The sequence below is a fragment of the Beta vulgaris genome, chromosome 7 (assembly GCF_026745355.1).
Source record: "Beta vulgaris subsp. vulgaris cultivar EL10 chromosome 7, EL10.2, whole genome shotgun sequence".
NCBI lineage: Eukaryota > Viridiplantae > Streptophyta > Magnoliopsida > Caryophyllales > Amaranthaceae > Beta > Beta vulgaris.
The window spans coordinates 8,348,848-8,360,596 of NC_079208.1; positions in this window are offsets into that span (position 1 = coordinate 8,348,848).

An 11,749-nucleotide genomic window follows, 5' to 3' on the forward strand; every position below is an offset into this window, starting at 1 on the left:
AACCTCTCTCCACACCTCATACACCTCCATGAGCTTCATATGAACCATATACCCAACAGTTTGATTAATGCGAAGCAGAAAATCAATGAAATAATAAAGGTGAGAAAACAATAAAGATGAACAAGCAAAGAACACAAGATTTACTTGGTTCGGTCAAATTTGACCTACGTCCACAGGTGAAGAATTAGATCTTCTTCACTATAATGGAGAAAATCAGAGAAGTAATACAAAGAGTCCTAACTTTTTTTTTTTTGCTAAGCAAGTAAGGTATTAGATATATGAAGCAACAATTTCTAGAGGCTAAAAGTGTTTCATATGTTGTGTCTATAATAATGAACACCAGGAAGCCCTTTTATAATCATAAGGAACCCCATACAAACCCTAAAAGATAACTCAAAAACAAAAAAAATATACCAAAAAACGTGTGTAGCGCACAAATCGACGCACCGCCCGACTGGGTCGGGCGAAATCCGCCTGATTGGGCTCGAGACGAAACAGTTTCGTCAGTTCTTCGTAAGACAGTCATAACTTTCTCGTTTCTCAGCAAAATTGGGCATATGACCTATCGTTGAAAAGCTCTTTGAACAGACTATCACCTCCAATTTGAGTCACATCAAAACCATTTATAGATTGAGAGATATGTGCATTCAAAGTCGGCCTTATGCCATTCACAAGATTTCAAATCATAAATAACAGTTTTACTATTAATATTATTAATTACATATAAATAAATTAATTAAAAGTGAATATTTGTAAAATACACAATGAGATGAATCTATAACAATGCATCACTTGATGATTTAATATTTGATTACATGTGGATATATATACAATTAAATTAAAGTTTGTCAAGTTTAACGATAAAAAAGATATGTTGCATTTAAAATAGAACGTAGAAATCTTAATAAGAGTTTTTCATCACTGGCAAGAATGCAAGGTTTTATCTTGATCAGAGTTTTTCTTTACTAGTTTAAATATATACTCACTCTACTTTCTTTGCTTTTTTTACATATATCTCAATTCACGTTTCATATCATTAATATCTTTAAAGTAAAATTTAGAATTGTTTGATATTATTAAAGCGCCTATTGAGATAATCAAATAAGACTAAATTTTACTATGTTTTCTCTTCTACTTTCTCTGGATTTTATTACTTTACCCATTTCTTTGGGACACACTTGCCAAGACACTAATTTGAAACTTAATATCTCTAATTTTCAATAAGCAAAAATTACAAAAAGTTGATATTTGGATAATACATAGTGAGACGAATCCAACAATATTTCACATAACTATATTTCCTTAAATACAAATTACAAGAGATGGTTAAAATCATGCATGTGAATAGTGTCAAAAGTCCAAACGGGTAAACTAATAAAAACCGAAAGGAGTATATTGAAAAGAATTTAGAAGATTCTCTCAACTTTTAAGTAGTGTTAAAATTTTAAATATAGAAAGAATAGAAAAAATGGTGGGAGTATTAGTTTAGGGTCCAGATAAAGCACAGATACAATTAAATTAATTGATTAATTATTTATTATTATCATTCTGAATAAAAAAGTTGATATTTTTCTCATATATATAAAATAAAATCAAAATCGTCATACCAACGGGATTATGACTTAATCTACTCTTATAGGAGTAACAAATATATGAAGGGTGCGTTCTCTTCACCTTAATAAATTAAGTTTCAGGTCCAATGAGTTTAGATAAGTTCAGATAAGTTTCATTCAGGTCCTATCAGGGCAATAAGTTCCAATAAGGTCTAATCAGGTGCAATAAGTTCCAATCGGGTCTAATAAGGTCCAATAAGTTCCAATTAGGTCTAATCAGGTCCAATAAGTTTCAATAAGGTTCAAATAGTCAATGATCAATAAATATTTGTATTATTGTCCATTATTTTATTATTCATATCACTATTAGTTGATTATGTAATTATTAGAATTTTAATTAAATTAAAGTACAACAATAATTATATCATATTATACTTGTATTATTGTCTATTATTTTATTAAATGTTTGTATATTGTCTATTATTTTATTATTCATATTACTATTAGCTGATTATGTTATTATTAAAAAAAATTGAATTAAAGTAGCACAATGTATAGTATTATACTTTTATTATTGTCTATTATTTTATTATTCATATTACTATCAACAAGACTATCAAATATATTAGTGGTGAAAGTTTAGATAGGCAAGTATATAGATAGTATTTTTTTTTGTTAAATTGTTTATGGTAAGAGATAACTAATGATAAATATTTTTAAAAGGGTTATTATTTCATAATAAATTTTGAGGGGCAGTACGTTAGGGGTAATATTTATGTTATAATTGATCAATAATTTTGTCTAATACGGTAAATAAGTTCCAATTAGGTCCAATAAGGTCTAATAAGTTTCAATCAGATCCAATAAGGTGTAATAAGTTTCAATCAGGTCCAATAAGGTCTAATAAGTTCCAATCAGGTCAATAAGTTTCAATCAATTTCAATAAGGTTCAATCAGGTCCAATAAGTTGAATCAAGTCCAATCAGGTCTAATAAGTTCAGTTTAGGTCCAATAAGTTCAATTCAGATAAGTTCAAGTCCAATAAGGTGAAAAAAACACGCCCGAAGTCAATGATATGCATATGCAATATGAGTAAGATAAAAAGGGATATTTAAGAGTGGAGGGTTTGGATGTACATATATTTTGAAAATTCAACTTTGGTCCCTGAAATTCGGACAAATATCACTTTGGTGACTTTTTTTTCATATTCCTTTTGGCGACCCAAGGTTTAAAATATGTTTCAAATTTAATATCTTACCTACTTTTATGTTTGGTAGGATGTGAAATGTTTTCTATGAAAATGAGATTACTTTTTCTCTCATTTTTCGTTGTTTGGTTTTGTAAAGGGTGTAAAACAAGTGTTCCTTCAAGGGAAAAGAGGTGTTATACAAGTGAATCGTTTTCCTTTCAGAAATTAAGGAAAAACACACTTGGCAACCTTTTACTCTCCTTTTATCTGTTCTCTACCTTGCCCTTCCATTTTTCTTTTCTCCATAACTTTTTTAACATTGAACCAAACAACGGAAAATACATACCTATCATCTGGATACAAAATGATAAATACATCATATAGGACCCATATTAGAAACCCTGTCAAAGGCTTTCAATAGGAATACACCCAAATTTTACAGGATTGGGGGGGTTGGGGGGGAAGGGAAAGATTTTCTCTGACAATAAGTATCCACATGCAGGCTTTAGCTTCTCAGCCTGCCAGTAGAGTATGGCATTGCAGTAGGCAGCAGCCTCCCACAGCTCGAACCTCCAAAGTTGTTTGTCAAGGATTTTGAATAAATTAAATGAAGGAGAGCAACAAACTATTGCTTCATCTGTAAATGCAGCAGCCATCTACAGCAGCATTGTACAGTACCAAGATCCCCCCAGCATAAATAGAGAGTGACCAGAGGCTTGTGGTGCAGTTTTTCATCTATATACTTACAAAAAGAAGCTACAAAAGGTAATAAAAACTCGTATAATGTCATAGATGTTAGCTGATCATTCCTGTCTGATCAATTACTGTACCGACTTGCTCACCACATAGCGCTCCTGATATGTTACCGGGTTCAAGAAGATTGAAAACCACAACTGCACAAAAGAAACACAATCTGATCTGATCAATTACTATACACTTCGCGTAACTGAATCAATAGAGCCACTGGTACCCTTTAGTTGTGGCCTGTGGGTATTTTTGATAATAATAAAAATAACAAAAGTGTGATAAAAGGCACTGGTATCCCAGAGGAGAGGATAGAGGTGTAGCTATGAGCCTGTGACTTTAGGCCAATTCTATCACCCTGTAGATGTGGGTATGTTGATAGATCTTCTCAGTGTTGCCATCAAATTTTTCTGCAGCTCCACTTCCAAAATATGTAAAGTTTTAAACTATAAATCTGAAGGTAATCTAGACTATTGTTATGCCACCTTTCATCACGAAAACAACAATTACAAGGTTTATATAGTCCACACTGACTGAACCCAAGCCAGGCCAATTTGGATTTATCAGCTAGCCTACTTGATCCCAGCAACCTAATGTGACAAGCAGCATATCAGGCAAGTCAAATCCATCACCATTCTTTTGACTATTTTCCAATTATTTCAAAACTCAGATACTACTTGTGTACTAGCATAGTATTGCATCTCCAAACATTGGCCTTCCCTTTCCAATAAAAACAATGTAATCATAGGAAATCTTGTAACCTAAAATAACTCAGAATATTCTTAATCCCAACGAGGTATAAGACAGTATTGCATGACGCTGGGTGCCTAAGAGGAAATAAACATAAGATACAGAATTAAATTTCAATTTCAATGTAAACAGATGTATCTATGCTGTCCATGGTGTCAAATCAAGGCCGCATCACATCGTATTTCCCGTGTCGTAAAGGTTTTCAAATTTACTGAACCGATATTACCCGCATAGTAAAGCTGTAAAAAAAAAGGCATTTTAGACGGGTTTTAGCGATGTTTCATTGTTTAAGCCGATATTTAGCGGTACGACAACCGCATCATTACCGTTCCCGCATCACCGTGACCATTACTGCGACCGTAACCGAAATCGTATTTTCGAACTATGATGCTGTCTGCTAAAAGAAGTTTGTTGCCTTGATTAGGAATCTAACATGGTAGCATTATCAAATGTAAATGTACCAATCAGGTGTTGACAGTTAAGCTGCTTAAACTAACCAGGAATAGCATTCTCTTCACAAATGTCAACGCCGTCATGTCCATAGATGTGGAAACCTCTGGAAGCAGCTTCTCTAAAAGAAACGTGAACAAACATAATGCCATTGATTCTGGAGTTACAGTCATATATAGTATCAATATGGGTGCCTTTGACAACTGCCTGGGCATTAACTGAAAGAAAGAGGACAAGGATGTACTCTGGACATGAAACTAAGTGTGAAGGATCCCTGAACCACCACCAACTCCAGCAAAGATCACCACTCTGCCTTTCTCTAAATGTCTAACTGTCCTTTGTCCATTGTATGGCTCACCCATCTTCTCCAAGGCTGACTGGAGCAACACCGAGTTCATTATACTTGCCATCAAAATGCCAAAGAGTGTGCAAATCACTGTAAGACATGGTATTATAGAAGTCAAAAGTGTCTTCAAGCTGCTAAGACAAACTTGAGATTAGCATAAAAGTTTAAGATTGCAATCCACTTGGAACTGAAATAATCACATCTTAATCTTTAGTGCGTCCTACCAATCACAAAAGAAAAATATCAAATCAGGAAATTTCAAATGGTGAGGCACTGTTTTTATGTGCTACTAAGTCTGGTGACAATCTAGCTCCTGCTGTTCTAAGAAACAGCAACACAAATTGAGTACTTTTGTGCTTGTGTCCTGTTAATGTAACTTGCTTCTACATGAAAACTGTACTTATTTGAAGTGGAGTTCTGAACTAATAAAACCTTTATACGTCTAGATGCTATATGTTCAAAAAAAAACAAATCAGTTTACACAACTTGAATTGCAATTAAAAAAAATAACAGCACCAAGAGCCTTATACCACTTCAAGGGTACCAACAGAAAGTAGATATGCTGAAAAGCTGAAGGGCTGGAGAAAGAAAGAACTAGTCCAACGATGAAAGATATTAAAAACAAATAAGGCTCACAGATTTTAGGCAACTAGGATTGTTCAAATAAGTATCTATCAACACCACAACACTTCAAAATTTCTTTCCCATAAAAGCAACAACACTCTTACAGTGTACTCGGTTTAGAATTTTTTTTGGACCGAGTGCATTAATGAAGCTTTAAATTTGTAATCGAATGGGATTATATTGATACTGATATCAGCATATTGCATCGCATTCTTGCAAAATCATCACAATTTATTCAAATAAAGCAACCACCAAACAGAATTGAGCAACTGACCTCGTCATCCAATTAAAAACTAGCAACTGACCTCGTCATTCAAATATACGTCTCCACAAATATATTCTTTCAGATGAAATAATCACAAACACTAACCAGGATATTATAGATTGCACATTCTTTTTTTGGAAAAAAAGTACAGCTAAAAGGACTTCCTAGACTTAGCCTTCACATACCAGACATCCGAGGCGCAAGAATAAATCCTTCTCTTATTCAGTTAAAACAAATCCAACTGGGGACACTATTTTCTTTAGTGAAGGCCATGAAAACACCATCCAAGCAACAATGTCAGGAGCCATACTTCGACACCAGTTCAAGTTTATCTCCTTCAACCTTCGACAATGACAGACCACTTCTCTTGCCCCTTTGGAGGTAACTCCAGAGCAACCCATGACATCCAAATACAAGAGGGCACGACACTTCTTGGCAATCACTATGAGCCCATCATCATTAAGCCCTGATCCCGCTGCTCGTAGAACTTGTAATAAATGAAGTTTTGCATCAATGCCAAGACTTAATTGCCCCACATCCAATCATTACTATTGTAGACAATGTGATAAGCTTTTCGCAGAGATCAATACACCATGAAATGGTATAGATGAGAGATCCCATAGTTTGAGCTCATGAAGTACTATATTATCTAAATATTCTCAAGCTGAGACTACATCGTAAGTGCTGTACTACAAACATAACAATAATATCCTTGAGTTACCTTCTTAGGAGGTTGATCATAAATCCGATAGGAGCCCTTTAGGATATAGTGGAAGGAAATCTCATATACTGTACTAGAGTAAAAGCAATCGGAGCATTTCAACTTATACATCGACGGACTTGAATATCTCCAAAGTGACGAGATCGAAGAGAAGTAAAAAGAAGCGTGTATATTTCTAATTTCCAAATTATCAGGCAACTTTGCCTTGCTATGTGATTATCTAATGGAGTATGAATTCAGATCACAAATACATTAAAGAAAAGAAAAAATCATATAATATGAAGTACTGTAACAAACAGTGAACACTACCATTTTCAAAATCCTTCTCAATCTTTAGTAGGAAGAGTTAAACAGAGCTCATACAAAATAGAGAAATTTACTGAACATTTTAAGTCTTGCCTATTCTTCCATTTTATTCTCATCATTTACAGTATTATCTTTGTTATTATCATCTTTACCTCCTTCTTCACCTTCACAATCCATAGAGCTATTACTACTATCTTCGTCTTCAGACTCATCAACACTATCATCTACAACCGGTACTGCTTTTCCTTTCCTGAGAAATACTCGGCTACCCGTGTAAAATCCAACTTTACTACCTTCTTCATCTTCAGAGCTATCTTCAGACTCATCAACGCTATCATCTACTACCGGTACTGCTTTCCCTTCCTTAAGCAGTCCTAGGCTCTCTAAATACGGACCTAGGTAAAATCCATATATTTGCCCTTGTACTTGTCCAAGACATTTCTTACTTCTAGTAGATCTCAAACGATAAGTTTCATCATCTGAACAATCAGACACTTCCTCTAATATCAATATATCTTGTTGATGTTTTCTTAACCAAAACCTCTGAGGCTGAGCACAATCATGAGGGACAGTAAACTTGAATACACAATTCCAAGATTCAACTACACCATACTCTTTCATCACCCAAATACAATAACTCTTAGGAGTTTGATCCTCATTGTCGGAAAACAAGCAGCAATCGATCTTAACCAAGGCTAACATATTTTGTGAGTCCATGACTTTTAAATCCATCTTGAAAAGATTACCGCCTTCTAAACAACTTGGCAGCTTAATCTCCGTGAAAACCTCTTGTTCCACATCAAATTTAACAACACTTTTCCAATTCCCTCCTCTCCAACCCACCCAATGGCAACCTCCTTTCATGAAAACTTGTGTATATGTCTGATGCACATTCGGGTTTCTAATGTCGCAACTAACGTTCTCGACTCCTCTAACGCCTTTCCACACTCCGGTTTTCACCGAGTAAACCTCAACACCAGGAGGAGCACGGCCGTGTGGAAAGAGATTCTCTCCACAGTACGCAAGACGAACAACCTTATAATCAAAACTCCTTCCAACAAAACCAAAACCTACACAAACTTCCATCGACCTACCGTGGGTTTCGATCGTGAAATTCGGCTTAGGAAGCTTCACAAACTTCCTTATACAAGGATTCCATAATACAATCGAATTATACCCTTCATATAAATCATCAGATAAACATATTACACCATATAAACTGCCAACAACATTGAAACAACGGCCATAAAAACAATCAATTGGCATGATTACTTCATGATTACCAATAGTAAAAGATTCATGATCACATTGTAGTGAATAATATTGTCTACTTTTACTTTGAGAGTAGTATCTGAAAAATATATTAGGGTTTTGTAATGATTTCTTGAGGTGGGCAACCATGAAAAATCTACCTGTTATAAAAGTGAATAGGGTTTTACAAGTGCAACTACATGATACCAAGCTTTTTAAGGGTAATTGCAAGAAGATGTCGACTAATAAATCTGTAGGCAATAAATCGAACAACATTATTACCTGATGAATTTTGACTTTGTTTTTTCTTGGAAATTAAGATGTTTTTTTCTTGTGTTTCGTTGATGATTTTCTTGAATTCGTATGAGTTTCTTCAATTATATAGGGTGTTTCGCCGTCTTTGTATCGAAATATCGGAAATGAAGACGATAAACCGAAACCAGAACGGTTTCGGAATTTTCTTTTTTTTTTATTTTTTTACATCAGGTTTCGAATTTTTCAAGATCACTGAATTAACTGAGCTTAATTTTTGTAAATCAAACTAATTTTTTAAAAAAAAATTGAACATCTTTTTTGCTAAATTGAACTCAATTCTACCAAACTAAAAATTTTATTGAACCTAGACCTGAATCCTTAGGGTCTAAATAAGTTGAATTCGAACCCAAATCCTTAGGGTCGATAGGGTCTAGGGTACGGGTCATCTAATAAGTCTCTAATTACTCTTTCAAACCAAAGAGGGTCACTCAAATTGGAGATTATGTCCTTTTTTCGTGCAACAATCCCAACTCAAGAATATGAATAACAAGATGAGTAAATACATCCCTTAATTAAAAGGAAAAATGGATCAGAATACCCCCAACTTTGGGCGGTCCGCTTTTAATACCCCCAACTTTGGATTATTTTTAAATACCCCCAACTTTGGGGGTGGTCCACCAAAAATGCACCATTTACCTGTTATGACCGGATGAACTGGTAAACCAAAAAACCTCCCCCCTCTGCTCATCTCTCTCTCCTCTCGTCATCCCCCCACCCCCCACCCCCCCTGCCACCTTCCCTGACCACCACCACCCATCGAATTCCCCCTTTCCTAACCCCCTTCGAAACCCCTACCTGCCCCCCCTACCTGCACCCCCGTCGATTTCCAGCAAACCCCCACCGAAAGACTTCAGTACTGTGACGAAGGAAGAGGTCAGAAACCGAGAAAATCGAGGGGGATGGGAGGGAGATTTCGACGAGGATTAGGGGAGGGGGTTCCGAAGGTTGTTAGGGCAGTGGGGGGGATGCTGCTGTGGGGGTGGGGTTGGGGGATTGGGGGCTGCTAGGTTAGGAGTGGCGAGGGGGTGGCGAAAATCGAGGGGGAGGGGAGGGAGATTTCGACGGGGGTTAGGGGTTCCGAAGGTTGTTAGGGCAGTGGGGGGATGCTGCTGTGGGGGGTGGGGGTTGGGGGATTGGGGGCTGCTGGGTTAGGAGTGGCGAGGGGGTGGCGAAAATCGACGGGGGTTAGGGGAGGGGGTTCCGAAGGGTGTTAGGGAAGTGGGGGGCTGCTACTGTGGGGGGGGGGGGTGGGGGATTGGGGGATGCTGGGTTGGGAGTGGCGAGGGGGTGCGGGGGTGGAGGGAGGTGGGGGACTGCTAGGGGATGGGAGGGGGGGGGGGTTCTGGGGTGGTGGGAGTAGGGGGATGGTTGGGTAGCATGAGGGTTTGCAGCCAGGGAGGGGGGAGGGAGGGTCTGGGGTGGGGGGAGGGGTGGTTGAAGTGGTGGTGGGTAGGAGTCAAAATTAAAAATAAAAGAGAAATAAAAAAATTACCTTGTTAACAGGTTACAAGTCATCTGGGTGCATTTTTGGCGGACCACCCCCAAAGTTGGGAGTATTTAAAAATAATCCAAAGTTGGGGGTATTAAAAGCGAACGGGCCAAAGTTGGGGGTATTCTGATCCATTTTTCCTAATTAAAACCCTTATTTCGATGCAAGTTTAGTTAAGTGAACAAATAGAGAGTCAACTCTTCAATTTTATCTTTCAATATTTCATTGAAGTGACTATTAATTAAGTTTTCATGGAAGCAGTGGCGGATCCAGGATTTTGAATTCGGGAGTCCTAACAAAACCATTTAGGAACATACGAAAGAAATTGGACAGTAATTTCGTGACACATATTGAGAATGAGAAATTGAGTTCTTTGATGACAAAGCTAAAACTTTACACTCGATATATCAATTATTGTAAAATGATTTTCTTGTAATTTATTTTAATACGTCATCTATCTTTTTAACATATCTAGCCATTTGACTTTATACTCTTAAATAACAAATTTGACTATTCATTTCTTAATACTTAACTTTACTAAAATGTATGATATTTTATGTAACACCCCGATAATTAATTCTCTCTTTTCAAAAATACATTTGTAATATAAAACGTAGAGAATCATCAAAGCATTATCGCATGTGTGATAACGTATCGGCTTATTTAGAATTTTGCGACGGAAAACATATAACTAAACTTTAGAATTGAAATATAATAAATAAACAAAGTACTTTAAAAGCCAAACAACAACACTACTGATGTTAACTTCAAATCAAACTTAAATAAAATTTATCTAATAAAATCATAATTAAGTCAATATGTTACACAAGTTCTCCATTCACAAATCCCCATGATGCAACATCTGCAAATTTGTAGATGTCAATGCACTAAAGAATCTGCTCACTAATAATGGGTCATCACTCATCACAGGATCAATAAGGCAAAGCGATGATCAACATATACAAATAAAGCGCCTAATCAGCAAAGCTGAGTACTACATAAAAATAATTAAACATTCCTAACATGATATTAATAAATAATAAGCAGGGATAAATAATAGCATAACAATCTAACAATATGTAGATAACTTTTACTGAAATATACTCTAACCATCTTTTTATTACTTTAATGGAATAGTTATTGGACCGAGTTGTCTAACTAAAAACCCGCCTTCACCTAGGAAGACGAAATACGGGCGCGACTCCGTATTCCATAATGACCTGCGATATCGATGAACCTTTTAATAAAAATAGGAATGGTGATCAATTTAATTTACAGAAAAAGCCATGGCACACTCACCAGGTACCCCAACTCCTGATTGTCCAACTTCACCAGTCTAAAGTTTATTACTATCCACGTTACACTTTACATGATTTACCAATTATTACTTGTTATGACACATAAGCAATACAAACACATATAATCAAACATTCACAACTTAATTCCTTTTTATCTTAGGATTAAATAGCGAACATACAACTTACAACCCAAGATTAATTCCTTCTTATTTCAATCCTTATCTTATTTGTTGAACCTAGCCAACAACCAACTTACCTCTCAAAGGCATAAATTATCAACTTACCAAATAAGGCACACAGTCCTCATTAGAGTAGTGAAAATCTCTATTATATAAGCTAAGGGGGGAGGTGTGTTGTCCTTTTTTGAAGTGACTAGAATACCCTCTAATAATTTAAAATAATGTTTTTCTTTTTATACAAAATTGAAAAATGAGAATCAATGAAACTT